Below are 17,381 nucleotides of genomic sequence, written 5' to 3' on the forward strand. Positions count from 1 at the left end.
AATTAAGATCAAAGCATACGTATATTACCTCTTGAACGACATTTAAAAACTGTCCAAGGTAACACCTTATATGCCAAATGTAACAGCAGAAAGACACAGAGGGCTCGTAGAAATGCCTTTCCCTTCATCTCAAGGAATATTTGGAAATTAAGGAAAGTACGGTCTTTATCCTGACAATTATAATCTCTAAATGAAATGTGAAATAAATCTGTGTCAAGTTTAAGCAAGTTTGATTCTGAAACTCTGCTAGATGCCTCCACCTTCTTTGCATTCCCTGTTATAAGTTTCCCATTATACTTTTGGATGTTGCTAAGCCCGTCGTAACATAGGTTTTTAACACAGGCTGTCATCTAATTTGGTTCCTAATGACTGACAACTGCCTAGCATAATACACCATCTCACAGTAAAATATCATAAATTATCGATAATCCGATACTATATGACAGAATTTCTATCTGACATGGTATTTTCCCAGGATATTTGCATGGTATGTAAAATATTAAAATACATATTCCTAACCAGCAAAAATATTTCTCTCTTCCCCTCCCCCCCCCCCTTTTTTTTTTCCCCGGGAACTGTTAAATGTTCTCCTAGAGTGTGAGGGGATTTTGAGACATTTAAATGAAATTTTTCTAGCCAAGTGATCAGATAGTCAAGGATGCTCATTATCCTGCTGCTCCCACCCAACTTTCCAGCCCTCTGCACTTTCACTTCCTTTGTGAAAATCTGCCTGCTTATTCCATGAGCCCTAACAAGAACTGAGGCCTCATGAAAATCTGGCTCTTCAAGGTTGGAGATCCTTGAGAAAATTGAGTATTGTATCGACCCAGGTTTTCTTGATGTTATCCAATAATACCCACGGCAGGGTCTTCATTGTGTTTCCACTTCTGAAAAAATTATCTCAGTAAGATGTACTGCAAATTTCAATTAAATGTATTATTTTACTGCCTGGTACTCACAGAGGCTGTTTTAGAGCATACTAATTCCACGGAGAACCAGCAGCCGATACCCTTGTCATAACAAACCATCACCGGAGAGAAGGAAACGATGCTGAGTGTCTTACTGATGCCTTTGAACAGTCTCCCATCACATAGCTGCTTTTTGGATGCAAATGTGGAGCAGGTAGAGGGTCTAAAAAGTCTGGGGATTGTTTCACTGCTGCGTATTGCGTGTGCACAGATGATTCCATAACAAGATAATAGCTTGTTCAGGGAGCACCGCGTGTTCTTCCAGCTACCTGTGGTTTATGGTGGGAACAAGGGATGCAACAAGGGAATTGTCCTGTGACTCTCTGTCCCCAGGGACACTTCTGCATCTCTTGCATGCATTCTCCAGCCTCCTGTCTGCAGATTTAGTGACAGGCTCGTGTCATTATAAGAGAGCTCTGTGGCATTTCTCATCCCAAACTTCCTGTTCTTACTTGACCACCATTCTCAGCAATATTCACCTTTTGGGCTAGAATTTTCCATTCTTTATCCAAAGACTGGATATCACTTTGCTCTGCTTGTCATTTCTGTGGTTTTGATAAAATGGCCTGTGATTTTTTTTAAAAAGAGTGCATTCCCTATTATTGACCAAATTCTGTCTTATTTTTCCTTCGAGCAGACAAAATAGTTGACAACTGAAATATAGCATGGGAATAGCCTTCAAGGAGGAGTGAAGCATGGCCTTGTTTTGAAATAAATTGTTTTACTGAATTCCATCCCTTCAAAATTACATTGTACAGTGCCTTTCTTATGTCAAAGTGCAACCCAGAAAGAAACTGGCGTCTGAGTTTGCCTAAACATCAAAGGCACTGTTCTGTAAGAGTCTCTATTTGAGTAGAGTCATGTCCCGTAAGACACTAGCCCATTAATGCAATGACCATTGGGAACTGGTCTTTGGGAAGCTTCTAGTAGGTGTAGCACGGTGTATCAATCAGCGATTACGAATGCATTAAGCTCCTTAGAACTGTTTACTTTCAAATAAGCTCTTGCAGCACATTTTGTGTATGTATGGGTTTAAGCAAATGCATCTTCCCACATTACCTAGAAGCCTTTTACTAGTCTTCTACCCCCATGCCTTTCCTCACGGCTTCATGATGGTATTCCTCATCAGAACCATAGGGGGAAAACTTCATTTTTTGTCATTGGGGAAGACGCCAACAAGACTTAGGAAGCTTCTGAGGACTTGCAGAGGTACATTGCATTTCTGCACTGATTAGTCGATTATTTTTAGATTAGCATACCTGTACCTGCTGCTTGCAATCATTTGAAAGCATGTAGAGCTTTAAAGTCCACAGCATTAAAGCTTAGCTTGAACTCAGCTGAAGGCATTCATTCAGCTTTTGGAACAGCTCCAAAAGGGCGCTCGGTATGCCCTTCAAGGATTCATGAGAACTTGGGAGAAAAATGGACAGATGGCCTTAGGGCATGTGTTGCCACTGAAGTGCAAAAGACAAGGAGATCCAACAGTAAAGAACAGTTGAGTTGTATGAGGTCTTGCAGGTGTTAATCTGATGCAGTGAGAACTAGAAGCTGACAGAAAAAAAATGAAAATAAAAGGATAATATATGATCATCATCAGAATAATATATATCAGATATATCTCAGATATATAATATATATCAGATATATGATCATCATCAGAATGATCATTTTAGCTGAGGCTTTTCGGGCTAAATCATTGGCTGTGATCAGAAGTATAAATCAGACAGTATTGCTTCTGTTCCCTTATTAGGTAAATCTGCATATATTTGTGGCTTAATTAGGTTAAAATGCACATTTAAAATTCAGGGAGTAGAATGCATGTAAAAAGTTAATGGATGAAAGGAACAAGCTGAAAGTAAAATAAACACAATCTAAAATCATGTTGCAATTTTCATCCAAATTTTATCTGCTCTTAGTGTGTTGCGATTGCCACAAGCAACATTGCAATATTTTGTACTTTTGTACATAAAGAGAAATGCAGAGCTGAGTAATTTCCTCCTGAGAATCTTATAAGAGCACACAGTTTGTGAGAGTTGTCAAGTGGTAGGCCTGGAAACACTTACATCTCTCTTTCATAGGCTCTTTTTTACAAGGTTTGAATGATTCTGAGGTCACAAAGGAGGCACCTCATACAAAACAGACATCAGCAATGCATTTGTAAATGTCAAACTCTCACCCCATTACCAACAAAAATTTGAAAACTTCATTTGAACAGTGTGATTCATCTGGGGAGAATAATGCAAGATGTCCATAGCCTCAAGACCTTTTACAATGCTGTTATGTCCAGTTGTGCTGCATCCGGTGATCAGTTTATTAAGGGACCTTGGAGGCAAATTAATTATTTAGGAGTATAATAAATTGTGAATTCAGTCTTCCTTCCCTTAATGGAAGTAGTATTCTTGTGATTACCCTTAGATCCTCGATACCAGATGTTGCTGAACTCTCATCTGAAAGAAGACCTATTTGAGCAAACCTTGAAATTAGACAAATAGAGCTTATAAATCAAAAATTACTTTTAAGTACCTCAGAGTGTTTAACATGTCTGCTGGGATTGGTGGTGACTTTGTTTGGCTTACCCAGTCATAAATGTCCAATATAGATTACTTCAAAACCTGTTAATGAAAAAAAAAATATAAAAAAAATAGATTTGGCTTAGAGGAAGGCAATTACTCTCCCTGTAATAATTTTTGGTGTTACAGTAGTGTATTCAAAACTCTTTTATGAGATCCAAATTCTTACATGTTTCCACTTCTTCTTGATAATTGGAAATTAACTGCCTGAATTTAAAATGATCTAAGGAAAACAACCCTGAGCATAAACAAGCAGGAGTAAGTGACAATATAAAATATATATATATATTATCCGTTCCTCTGGCACACTTATCCATTAAAAAAGAGTATATTCAAGTTCTTGCTGTTAACCAAGGGATGGCTATGATTTGAATAAGAAAGCAGCTCAGGAAGCCCAGTATGATTCAAGTCTACCTTCAAAAATTTTAATGATAGCCAGGAATGAAAATTAGAATCTGCAATCAGTCCATACTCAGGGGAACAAGGCTATGATTAAAGTCATTTCAAGCCCAGTGCTATACTCACATTTATTTTGCAACCACACTGACTACCAAGTGAAAGCAAAACAGGCCCAGGTATGTATGCTTAATACCTGTAGCAATAGTACTGATCAGTGACAGCCCACCTGAAAAGGAAAGGTCATGTCTGGCAGCAGTTTTCTGGCATTAGCTGCAGCAGGGCAGGGAAAGATGCTAAACAAAAGCATAGCCCTCTCTTCTTCAGTCTACCATGTAAATTTGTCTGCTGGGATTGGAATATATGGCCTCTCAAAGAACAGAGGAATAGATATTGAATTCTTTCTTCACCTCATATAAAACTGAGCAATTTTTAATGCTCTGAAGATACTTTTGCAGAAACAATTGCTAAAAATTCATAGGTGCCATCTTGTCTATAGTTTTAGGCAGATTTTATCCTCAAGGGAAATTAATCAAGTTACATTAATACATACTCAACAGACTCACAAGTCATAACTGACGTCTCATATCGTGATTGTTCATGTCATTCCACAAAAGCTTTCTGTATTAGAACAGTCTTTCATAAGACACTACTAAACTTCTCTTCCAAAGTGGAAAGTCTCATCAGATAAATCTCACAATCTCATAAAGACTTTGTCTCTGGGGTCCAACAGCTATTTTCTGGTTTCTCCTAGAATATTGCTGCCTCAGTGCCATGTACTTTAACTCCAAGATTTCAGTGTGACTTTCAGATATCTACCATAAAGCCCTGAGTTTCCACTTTTATGTTCCTTCATTTCAGAGCTGAACTGTTCTCTTCAAATTCCCAGTTTTTAAAATAAGCTACTAAAATGGAAAAGGCTACCTACTCCAAGAATAGATGTGTATATATCTTACCCAAAGTAGGTTAACTTCTGCCCTAAGAGTTTATTGGCAGTTGAATTACCATACTTTGTCTTTGCAGGATGGCAAGTGACTCACTCTGAATTGCTGTATGTCAGAATGTTGGAGTCATGCGTAAAGTTATTCTTTTTTTTTTTTTTTTTAGTTCTAAATTTAAAACATGTATTTCTTAAATCCAGTTTATGTTGTGTAATACCTGAAATATTTCTTCTTTCCCTAGAGTAAGGATTTAGGGAATAAATCTGAAAACTTGGAGGAAGCAGCTTTGTGAAAGACAGTACAGAGGCAAGACATTATAATAAATTTAATAATAATTTAAATAGAGTCAGGAGAGTGTTGACAAGTTAAAACTTTGCAGAGTGGAATTGGTGGGGTTTACCTGGAAACTTGTAACAGAATTTGTTGTTTCCTGAAAATAGAGTTCACATAGATATTTGTATTAGAAAAACGTTTTACCTGTCAGTGTGGTTCATTTTAGTTTAAAAATATATTTCCACTGGATTCTGAAATTCTTTTCAATTTAATGTCAGGTCCAAGGGAGATGTCAGTACATTTTATGTAGAATAATCTGGCAGCTTTTATAATGAGCTTGGCTGTTTTTTTTTTCTGTATCTGTACAAGGGTGACTCTCTATTATCATGCCTATCGCTCACTCAACTGATCCATATTACTGTCCGTTTTATCTCAACAATGACAGACTAGGGGACAGGAGAACAGTTCAAGAATACTTATGGCAAATCCAATGCAAACCTTCACCAGCTATGAAAAATATATCATGCTACATTACCATCCTTTTATGTGCTGTAAATAAGCCCTTCACACATCCTTTGTTTTGCCTACCTTCTTGCAGTTGCCACGTCCCTCAAACAAATCATGGTTCTCAGATTCTCAGAAATATTTACTTGTGGACTGAAATGTGATTATGGAGCTTCCTTTAGCCTACAAGAGGGTAGTTTCTCCAGCTTCAGTGACTGGATCTATACATCTTATTGTTGTACTGTGCATTATCCCATCCTATTCCTGGAATGCCATCTCCTCTGGGTAGGGGCATTTTGGTTTCAAACAGGAGCCCTGCATCCTTGTAGAGCTGCTAGCAGCAGTAGTGTTGATATAGTTTGCAAAGAGATCTTCCTGTCTAAGGGTTGGCCATTTCTTACCTTGAGCTTGGGACAATGTAGTTTATCGGCTTATTAGCTTAGTGAATCAAAAACATTCCAGGAGAACTAGGACAGTCTGTAGGACTGCAGCCTGTGTTTCTCTACATTCCAGTCTACTCCTCTCCCCTCTTGGCTGTTCATCCTCCAGAGAAGAAAAGCAGAATTCTCTTCTAGGCTCAGACACCTCCAAGAGGTGATTAAGGATGAATCTGACCCAAAAAGTGTATCATAGTAACTTCCAGTGATCTTGAAGCTTTCATAGTCAGCAAGATTTTGGTCTCCAAGAAATTTCAAACTATTTTCTCATTTTCACAAGAATTTGGAAGGTTAATGTTGTTTTTGGCATCCCAATGAGAGGTTTATACCTTTTACGGTGCCCACCTGCGTTCCAGCAGTTAATGACTGTTGACTACATGGTACCACAATAATGATAGCACTAGAGAGATAGCACCACTAAAACAACAATATAATTAAATAATTTTCCCAGAAGAGATTATAGACAGTGATAGAACAAAAGAAGAAAACTATAAATATAAATGATGTTAGTCTTGGAGGAAGTCACTGTTTTATTCTGCAGCAAGAAAAAGGTAACAATTAACAGAAACCCTCCAATTCCTACAGATGAAGGGTTAAGAGTCCCATGAACTCCATCCAACTACAGGTTTTATTTGGACAAAATATAGATTCAGAGAAAACCTGTCCTTGCACAGCTGAAATGCCCTTTCCCTGTTTCCTTTCCCACTGGAGTAATTAGCTATGGTAGCAGATCAAAAGAGGTTGCCTAGCATTTATGATTAGAATTGTTAATTCCATATTGCTAAATATTTCATTTAATAAAGAGTATAGCCTGCTTAAAATCTCACTTCTGCATACATTTCTACATTTGAGGTTACAAGTAACATCTACAAATTACTGTCCCAGAAAGATTAGAGAGTATATGTTCCCCCTATTTTTCAATGCTCTCACATGATGCGTTTTATAGCACTTCAGGTCTAGTCATTTTATTGTTTTCTTTATATAATCAATGAGAGTTCTGTAGAGCAACACTGGCTCTCCACGTGGTATTGTGAATAGTCCCACTGAAACTGGGGCCTCATTCATCATGCCTGATGATAATGGCTTGCCGAATTGGGCCATATCTCATAAATCCCCCCCAGCACTTTCTGAGGACAATTTAGAAAGCATTTGTAAGAAAAAAATAAAAATAAAAATAGGACACACATACTGGTAAAAACACAAATTGCCCTTAAATATGACAATTTTTCAAGATTTAGTTTTTAGGTCTGCTAAAAGGGATCATTTTGGGGGTTTCTGTGTAACACAGACCAAACAGTGCCATGCAAGAATGCCCCATATTAAGTGACCAAAATCCAAGGCCTAAAAAGGCATTCAGTCTTTAGTTTGGAAGAGTCTGTCTTTAACCAACACTTTGCCTCATAATGGATTTCAACGACTAGTCAACTTAATTTTAAAAATGTGTCAAGCTTTAAGTTCCAAAAGTTATTCTTGACAATATCTCTCTAAATTAGTCTTTGCTTTTGCCTACACTAATTATTGTTTTATCTATGTAGTATAGATCTCCGAGGGGGTTGTCAGTAATAAATGATTAAAAATATATTGTTAGCAAGCACTTAAAATGATTTTTACTGTAATTTTTTAATCATAAACTGCCAGGGGTTTGAGTCATGCAGGATTTACAATGAAATATGCATTTCTAATGCCTGGAAAAGATGGGTTATTCTATTGGCTTATGCTATTGTAATTCAGCATGTCTTTTGGATCACAAAGTGGAAGTTTACCTATCCAGTCATAAATTATAAGTAATCTCATTAATTTACATCATGTTAACACACGAAGAGTTTTTTATAACTACAGTTGCTATAAGGCAGGTAGAGTGCCTAGCAGCATGCACAGATTCCAGAGAGGTTTGTGATCTTCTAATCCTGCTGTGTTCAAAGTTTTAAGAATTGTCTTGAAGCGAATTTTTGATGGATGGCATACAGTGCTTTTCCATCCAGCACTGTGAGTCATAGCATTGTGTATTGTACCAGTTTATTCAACTTCCATAGACCATCATATCCCACAAAGAGAACTGAGTGCTTCCCTTTCCTCCCTCTAAGGACAAACTTTCTGATTTTACTTTATATTCTTTACCCACAGCTTGTGAAGTGGAATAGAGTTCCAATTGTGGAGATGGTGACTTGACTCTGCTTTTTTTTTTTTTCCCTCCACGTGGAGAAATAAGCCTTGATTAATGATGAGTTTCTGTTCACGGTGTTCTTTCTTTTAAAAGGCAAAACCTGTTCTCAGTGTGTGTGGAAGATGACAGATTGACAGCCCTGTGAGACTGAAAGCCCTGTGTTTATCCCCAGTACGGATACAACACAACAAGCAAAAATGCAACTTTCCACAAACTACCCTGCTAGTGTATTTCAGCCCTGATCTACACAGCCAGGGAAACATTCAGAACACTAGGGGTTATTGTGGTTATCCAGGCTATGCAGTCCTTTGTCTTTGCAGAAGCTACCCACCACTGCGACGGCAGTTTCTGTGATGTGGATGTGTGAGAATATGAGCTTTCATTGAAAAGTCATCACGTGGTAGTGACTTTCATTTAGGAATGATCGGGTCTGAATTTGAATTGCATTTTATAGATGAATGCCTTAATGTCTTGTTTCCAGTCACCCAAACCTTCCAGCTACTCTCAGTGTCCCTTATTTGAAAGGAAAATAAAGAGAGGCTGTGTTTTACATTTTTTGGACTAGGGAAAGGGATCTTACCTGATGATGCATGGGGCTGATTGCATTCATTTCAGTGCTTTGGTGCCTCCCTGAAAATGACGGGGATATGCCTTTATTTATTTATTTATTTATTTATTTATTTATTTATTTATTTTCAAGTCTTCTTGCATGGCTGTGAAATTCGGTGAGTTCAGAGGACAGGTAAGTGGGAGCACACTGAACACATGACAAGGACTATCATAGTGAATGAGTGTTTCTTTGCACACTGATTATTACAAAAGGTTTTCATGGATGCAAATTAGGAAGATTATAGATCATAAAATGTTTTAGTACCATTTTGGGAAGTGTTCCAGTGGAGACGTAGATGAAGAGAGATTGTTATTGGCTCATGTCTTGGCACATTCCTGTTTCAATGTAGTCAAAATTAAGCTGGCATTCTGTGATGGGGTTACACAATGGCTGGATATAGGGCTGTCTCAGGACAGCAAACACTGGTGAGGGAGACGATGAGATCAAGGCAAGAATGCTCTTGTGATCAAAGAGAAGGCTGGAAAAACATGCAGGGGGAAGATGATCAAAGAAGCTCCTCAAGATCCTTCTTCATATCCTATGCTTGGCATTTAACTTCAGTCATACTGCAATACACAGAATGTGACTTTCAGATTATATGACCATGGTAAATTTTGGTCATGGATCTGCTCAGGCAGCTGAAGTGAAATACACTATTTTTCTTTCTGAAAACAAGGTTGTGTAGAGGCCTGGTACAAGGAATTCAGCGGTATAAGAAATTACTAAGGGGACATTTGGTCTTTGCAAGCATGCTGTGAAGTGCTACCTTGCACTACTGCAGTGGCAGTATATGATTAATATTACAATTACTAGCTCGTGTTTTTCCCCTGTGCACCCAGATACTGAGCTATCTGAAACCTGATTCAAGAGATCTTGCTGCAGCTGCAGTGTTCTTGATACAACTCCACTGTGCTTTATAACACAGTAACTAATAACTTCGATGCTATTCTAGTCCCAAAGATCCCAAATCTTATTTCACTTTTTTTTTTCCCCCCTTCCATTTTCTACAAATAACATTTGCTACAGAGATGTGAATACTCTCTGTGGAGATGAAGGTCTACCTGACTGTAAGCTCTGTTGCTTCTGTATTTCATACTGAGTTCTAGAGCATGACAGCAATTCCCTCTGTCCTCCAAGACAAGGAGGGAACTCATGCCATGAAAGGCAGAAAGTTTGGGACACTGAAGTTCCTTTACAAAATCTTTCCATCCAGCTCTAGAATCTGCACAAACCTGGACATGCTGGGAGCTTTCTGGGAGCACATTTAATTACTCACAAAAATGCATACTCAGTAGAGCTGTATTGTTTTTGGTGGTTTGTTTTGTGGTTATTTTTGTTTGGTTGGATGGTTGTTTTCATTTGGTTGTTTGTTCGTTTTAAGTGTGCTGAGGGTCTAGCTTTTCAGCTACAGTTTTTTTTCTTTTTCTTTTTTTTTTTTTAATGACTGCCTAAACAATATGCAATATAGAGGCTGCATGTTTGCTCTCCCACCAAATTTTGTATTGTCCTTGAATAGCCAGTATAAGCATCTTCATTTCTCATCTATGAACATCATGCCCTATCAGGAAAATCTCTTTTCTCAGAAACTGAGAAAAAATATTTTCTCTGTTTGCAATTTCATGTGCTATCGTGTGATAACAAGCCTGTTATTTGAAAAAACTCTGTCAATTTTCATTCTTATAATTACAGTGCTTACTTAGTTGCCTTTGTTGAAATGTTCTTTGGTCCCCAAGGCCATTTTCTGTAAAGCCAAGCTCAGTAACAAGTATTTTTATGTCTTATTTGAATTTCTATTAGCATATGAAGTTTTTTTTTTTAATATATTTGTAAACTTTTCGATCAGTTCAGTTAAAATTTGAAACATAAATTTAGTTCAACTAGCATCATCTGAAGTGTATGTACTTTTTTACATTCATTTTGTCAGCTATACGTCCCCCATACCATATGGTATGATACTCTCAAAGAGAAGCTAAACCTTTTCTGCACAGTAATTGTTTTCATTTCTATTAAAAGAAAAAGGCACAAATAATAGGTACAGTGCAGGCATGCAATCTTTGGTATGTCACTAAATCCTTGATGTCTATTAAAACCCTACCTAAACTTGCAATTCCCTTGACAGAGCACGTAGGAAGGCCTTTCTCCATCTGCTGTTTTTGCTGATGAGATGCCAAATGTCTTTACAGATACTCTCATAGAAAAGGAAGGAAATGCAATTACAGGAATCAAGCTCTTTAAAAGCACTATTTGAAAGAAAGAAAGAGAGAGAGAAAGAGAGAGAGAGAGAAAGAAAGAAAGAAAAAGCAAAGAAAGAAAGAAGAAAGAAAAAGAAAAAGAAAGAAAGAAAGAAAGAAAGAAAGAAAGAAAGAAAGAAAGAAAGAAAGAAAGAAAGGTGATTTTACATATACTAGACTTTGATTTTCATATGATTTTCATTTACAAAAGAACAGAATCATAACTGGTTTTTATATATTGGTTTACATAAAAGATGACATTTGAAATGTTCATCATTCTCTGCTAATTCAACTGTCCTCTTACCTTTAAACTTACAGTTTAGCACAGGATAAGAAAATGGCCTTTATCAAGTGTAAACAAAACTACTATAACTCACTGCATCTGGTTATTTTAGTGGTAGGATCAGGGCTTTAAATACTGTGAAAATGTTAAATCTTAAAATCATCCTAAGTATTTGCCTCAGCCGTATCTAGAACAGTTTTATACAATGCTATTGTATTGTTAGATGTATGCATGCAGATATGCTTGCAAAACAACAGCAAATTGTTACAAAAGACACACTTTTTGTTTTGCGTGTTTGTAAAGAACTGGAATGGAATTAAACATTTCCCTAGAGACTAAAATGATAATTATACCCTCTTTTTTTGGTAACACATCTAAATTAACATGTCCAGAACCAATTGACTGGTATCTTTTGACATTTGTGTTGACTTACTCTTTTTTTAAACAGAAGTAAACACGACAAACAGGATCCAAACAGATTCAGACGGGGATTTCTTTCATATTCACTACCATTTGCTTGAATTGAAGTACAGATCTTAAAAGCATCAAGTTGCTGAAAGAGTGTCTATGAAAATAAAACTGTCTTTGTGAACCACAGGTGATACATTTTCTGTGTTCTCAAATATAGGTGTAAATTGAAACAGAGTAAAACTAGCAAGAGCAAACAGGAAAAGAATTAAAACACTATGTCTTTGTTGTTTCATTTCCTTTACTACAGAGTGCAATCAATACTTTACAACAGGGTTAATATGGTCTCTTCAAACATGCTATTATTCTTTCAAAATAGCACAATAACTTTATTAGTTATGCTGTCTGCAGTCTTTCCAACGTGACAGGCTTGTGTGGGTGTTCAGATTGTAAGTAATTTTCTTGGTGCCCTCTGTTGGAGTATTTTCCGTGAGTGCTAACAATAGCAGCTAGCACCACGCAGCTGCAGGAAATTTGAGTGGTGGAAGTTCTAATTCTAATTAGTATAATTAACACAAACAAAAAAAAGTCCCACACTGCGAGACCTACTGTTTCTGCTCAGTAGTTATTGAATATTCAGGTTCCACATCTGTCAGTCCTTTACTATTCAAGTGAGTCTGTGGTGGCTGATTTTTTTTTCCAACTTCAGTGACGTTCAGGTGCACTGAAAGGTATTTTAAATCATAGCCTAGAGACCAATCTCGTAACTAGTTGTTTGTATTCTTTCTCGTACCTTATTTTTGGAAATCATTTGTTTTGTTAGTAAATACATTTGAGTGAGCATTGGCCCTATTTGGCATAGCAAGAGAACAAAGCATATCTTGCTTTTTGTTTCAGATGGATTTCATGTTCACAAAGCAAGACTTCTTCCTTTGTGAGAGAACCAAAACTAAGCAAGTTTAGAAATAATATGTGTGAATTCATCACAGGCCACATGGCTGTAATTAATGCCTCAGTCAAATGGACCATAGGCTGATTCAGCTTTCGGGAAGGGAGGAAGTATGTCATCATACTTATTATTTGAGGAAATTTGAATCTCATGGACCCAGGGACTACCATATGAGGTAACTTTGTCAGCATCTGAATCCTGGGCCTTTCCTTTCCTCTTGACATTCAAACCACCTGAACAACAAAGTTTCTATTTATAATCCTGCCAGTATCCTGGCAGGACATTTTTTCTTTTGTCTTTGATCATGCATATAATGTTAGTAAAAGGGCAGAAATGTGATGTTCTTGATTACGGTGAGAACTACCCTAGCTACAAGTAGCTGTGTTCGTGTAGCAAAGTACTACTCAGCACTACTTTGCAAAGTAACTCTCAGTAGCATCCAGCACGACAGAATAAAAGCGCTGCCTGTGCGGCTGGTCTGAATGAAAGAAATAGGGCAGAAGACATAATCTGAGAGGGGACTAACCTACACAGAAAGGACAGATATGTTGGCTGGTGCTTGTGAAAATGGAAGCATTGAAGAAAAAATTATCTTCTGCAATTAGGTACATGTTGGGCAATCCAGCCTGCCTCACCTGCCAAAGTCAGAAGTGGTCATATCTGCACAAAGTGATAATTTTTCTATCCCTTTTCTTGTCAAGATTGAGTCAATCATCATGTGACAGACCACCCATGTGTAAAAAGATGTATGTCTGGTGGGAGCTGATATGGAACCTGCAGATGGGCTTACTGGCTTCGAAAAGCAGGTAATCTTCCATTAATACTTCCTCTGGAGGATAAGGCCCTGGTACCTTTCAGATGAGCTGTAATTAGGCCAGTTTTTGAGGTCTCAGATACTGCAGCTGATAACTGTGCAAGTCATAGTCTTTTTCTAAATTGCCCTTTCATCTTTCAGTTTGACTTTATGTCTAGGTATAGAACTGAATGAATCACTCAAGATAATTAATAGTCAACATATTAGCTGCATCAGTTGTTTATATTTTTTTCCTCCCTCTGTCAGCCTCACCTCAGATATTCATTATTAATAGTAAACTGTTTTATAGAAGCACCCACTAACAGTTAGGTACTGTGTAAATATGTATAAAAGCACAAAACCACAAAGCACAGAAACTAAAGAAAAATAGAATTAATGGTCTTATTACTCCAGTCTGAATCTCTGTAATGTCATGTAATCCTCAACACAGGAATTTTGTTTCTGCAACTTACCCCTACCTTGGAGATTTCTCATTCTTTTTATGTGGTCCAAGGAAAATGTATTTTCTCAACTATTTTAAAATAAAGCAAGTATAACATTTATAATAGCCTTTTTAATGTAGATGGATCTAGCTTTGGCACGTAATTACTAGGATTGATGTGTCACAAATTTATATTGTTCGAGTATAATATTGTCAAATATTCATTGGGGCTCTGGCAGTTCATCTGTATTTCTTTTCAGGTGTTTCTTACATGATCACTTACCCCTTAAATAATTAGTAACAAGCAGTTGATCCAAAATACAATATGTAGTTCTTGGTACAGATCTCATAAAGATGAGGTATTCCCCAAGAATTACACAGGGGGAAAAAATAGATATACAGAAAGAAGGAGTTAAATATAAAGAAGAATGAACAGTGCACAAGCATCAGTGAATTAATGAGTACATGCTCTCATACACAGAATTTCTTACTAGGAATTGTAAAAAGTTTGGGGGTGAGAGATCAAGATGTTTGCAAGAGTCTTCTGAAGGATGTAAATAGGGCTGAGGGCCTGGGAGCAAAGAAGAGAGGAAAGAGACAGCTCCCAAGGGAGAGGGCAGGAGATTTTTTTTCTGGATGAAGAGGAAGGCCAAAGACTGAAAAGACCTGCTAAGATAAAATACTTATGTGAAGTGGAATAGGACACAAGGACAGCACACTATGCCCTGAGGTGTGAGACGAGAGGTGAGAGAGCACTGGACAGAGAACTGCCCTTCTAAGTATGTTGCAAAGCAATCTTGTTAAGATGCTTTTTGATTATGGTTAACCAAGGCAAGCCAAGTTCTTGTTGATTAATCCTGTCAGAAACCTGGCTCCATGTGTCAAGTGTTGGCACTGCCTTACCAAGCAGAAACATTCTGACTGCACGGGTTTTGTGTTCGTTTTCTCTCTAACTAGCAATATCCTCAGTCTAGAGGAGATAAAAGCAGCAGGTGAGAAGTGTTAAGATGCATCTAATTACACTGCTTTTACACCTGCACTTAGCCTGATAGAGGTCATACAGTTAAAGAAAAGATAAACAGAAAACATTCTCCTGCTTTTTGTTCTTTACTCTCTTCAAGAGGCTGTTTGCATAGACCTCTGTCAGGACATAGCTAACTGCAGCAGCAAGATATCAGCACTTCTCAGTGCTTGTGACTGAGCCCTGGCAGAAGATAACTGCATGTTCTCTAACTCACCGCAGTACAAAGTCACTGGGTAGGTCTGGGTCACCTTATCCTACAGTCACCTGGAAGAGGCCAAGGTTGCAGGGAAGCAGGTGTGGCATGTCCCCACGATGCATACCTCCAGCTTGGTGGAGTGCATCCGGGAGGTGTCTTAAAATACATAATCCTTTTGAAAGTGGATCTTTATCTGTGTCTTACATGGTTGTTGCAGTGCTGGAGTATTTTCTGTTTTGCTCCTCTTTCAGTCTTGCAATAGTCAGTAATAAATAACTGTAGTCAGGAGCAGTAAAGATAGAAAATAAAATTGCAGCTAGCGTACCATATGTTGATCTGCAGCTAGGATGCAGACCCTGCCTTCAATAACATCTGTGTGAAACGGCTCTGCTATACAGCTGCCATCACAGTTTTCTCTTTGGAAAAATGAAAATCTGCTTCTACATCTGAGTTCACTTGAGGTACGTTCACTCTAGAGGGGCCAGTTCTAGCATTACTTTTTCTGAAAACTAATACCAATCATCAGTAAGACTTCAGATGAGCCAATAAAGCTATTTATAGAGAATGTCACTATATTAAATATTTTGTGTGTATCGTCTGTGATTCAAACTTAAATTTTAAACCCCTAGGTTTGGAAGCAATAGATATATGCCCCTGACATTGTTATCTTCACAGAACATTTACTGTTGCATGAAATTGTTCGGTGAATTCTGTGGTTCATGAGAGAGAGCAAATAATTAAATAAGCAAATCAACTAGCAAAGATGATTGTGAAAAGGTGTGAACTTCCCAGAACTTAGGTTTTTATGCTGAGAATTACTGTGTTATATGGAGTAGTTTTAGAATTACCACAGAAGTGTGTATCACAGTTCTGCAGCTGAGCTGGTCACAGCATTTCATTATTATTATTATTATTATTATTACTATTACTATTTTTCTGTTGAAATGTGCTGTTTCACAAGTGTGCCATTTCAACAAAACATTCTGAGAGAGGCTCTCACATCTGCAGATGGCCATTAGCACAAGCACCTGTCATGGAGATGGTCTACGTTCAGTTCTTGTTTCTGAGGCTTTCACATGTACTTCTCATTAACATCAACATCGAGTTTGTAGGTGAGAGATCCCTTGTCCTGTGTAAATATTATAGCAAATGGACTCACAAGTGCTTTCTTAGTCAAAATGTACTGTCCCAGCACCATACCATTCACATACAAGTGTTCAGGAAGTGTTTTACCTTGTAGGACTGGAATCATATTTTTAAGACACACTCATTAAATTAAACTGATTTCATAAAGTGTAAGTATTAGGAAAGTCAGGGGTACATCTGGGTTTCCTCTTTCCAAAACACAGGAAAAGGTTCACTAAGAGAGCTATTGCCTCCTTGTCCTGTTCCAGAAACAAATATATCTGATTCTTTTGCTTACTGTCTGTGGTCCTTACTGTGAGCATGTACACCATGCATGTTGCCATGTCTTGGTCTGCATGCTATCATTTTGGTTGTTGTTGTTTTATTTGTTTGTAAACTAAACTCAACTAATGCCACAGTCACCCTTCAGATACCCACTTATTTCAAATGGAGTTGTGCAAAGGATATTATTTGTTTACTAACTGCAGGTCAAACAAAAGTGTATTAGTGTGGCTTATGGGATACATTACTAGCATTATAGCATCTCCAAACCTTGTCATGAGGTAAAGCTACATAGCGCTTCATGCTATGTCCTCTGCGTAAAAGAAAAGACCCCCTTGTTCAAAGATGCAATAGTTTATGACAAAGGATACCAAGGAAATAAAAATGAAATAACTTCTGGGTGACTGACCACCTGTCTCCCAGCTGGTTTTGAGGATACCTTCATAGAAAAGAAATATTGGAACTGCTTACGTACTTAGAGTTCTGGTTTTCTCAATCTTTGAAGAGGAAAAATAGCTTAGAAACAGATTTATCTGCACATACAAGATCTTCACTGCATTTAAATTCATTTGAAGACCAGAACTATTTACAAAATACTTTTTCCGTTCCTAATGTGAAAGGGAGTTCCTTGATTATGCTGCTGTTCCTTATTTTGCTCTTTCAGATGCTTTAGCTATTGATTTTCTTGGAATTTCAAATTATTATTTTTTTCCATATAAAAGTACCTTCAGATTGTATTGCTGCTCCTGCTGGTGTTTGTGACTAGATGCCAATGACAGGCTGTA

The 17,381-nt window shown here is 37.5% G+C and overlaps 1 long non-coding RNA gene across 6 annotated transcripts in view; it reads left to right on the forward strand.

Annotated features, from left to right (window-relative positions):
• The window catches only part of LOC310896148, a 39,946-nt gene that overhangs the window by 1,637 nt on the left and 20,928 nt on the right, over positions 1-17,381 (forward strand). The window contains exons 1-2 of one of the 6 annotated variants that reach the window (XR_014581231.1): positions 15,088-15,226; positions 15,532-15,650. The exons of 2 other annotated variants lie outside the window; for them this stretch is intronic. This is a non-coding gene — a long non-coding RNA (uncharacterized lncRNA). Of the gene's footprint in view, positions 1-961; positions 1,123-15,087; positions 15,227-15,250; positions 15,651-17,381 lie in introns of those variants that run through there. 3 more of the 6 variants (XR_014581229.1, XR_014581232.1, XR_014581233.1) reach the window with 3 other exon arrangements.

The sequence above is a fragment of the Anser anser genome, assembly GCF_964211835.1.
Source record: "Anser anser genome assembly, chromosome: 3".
Taxonomy (NCBI): Eukaryota; Metazoa; Chordata; class Aves; order Anseriformes; family Anatidae; genus Anser; species Anser anser.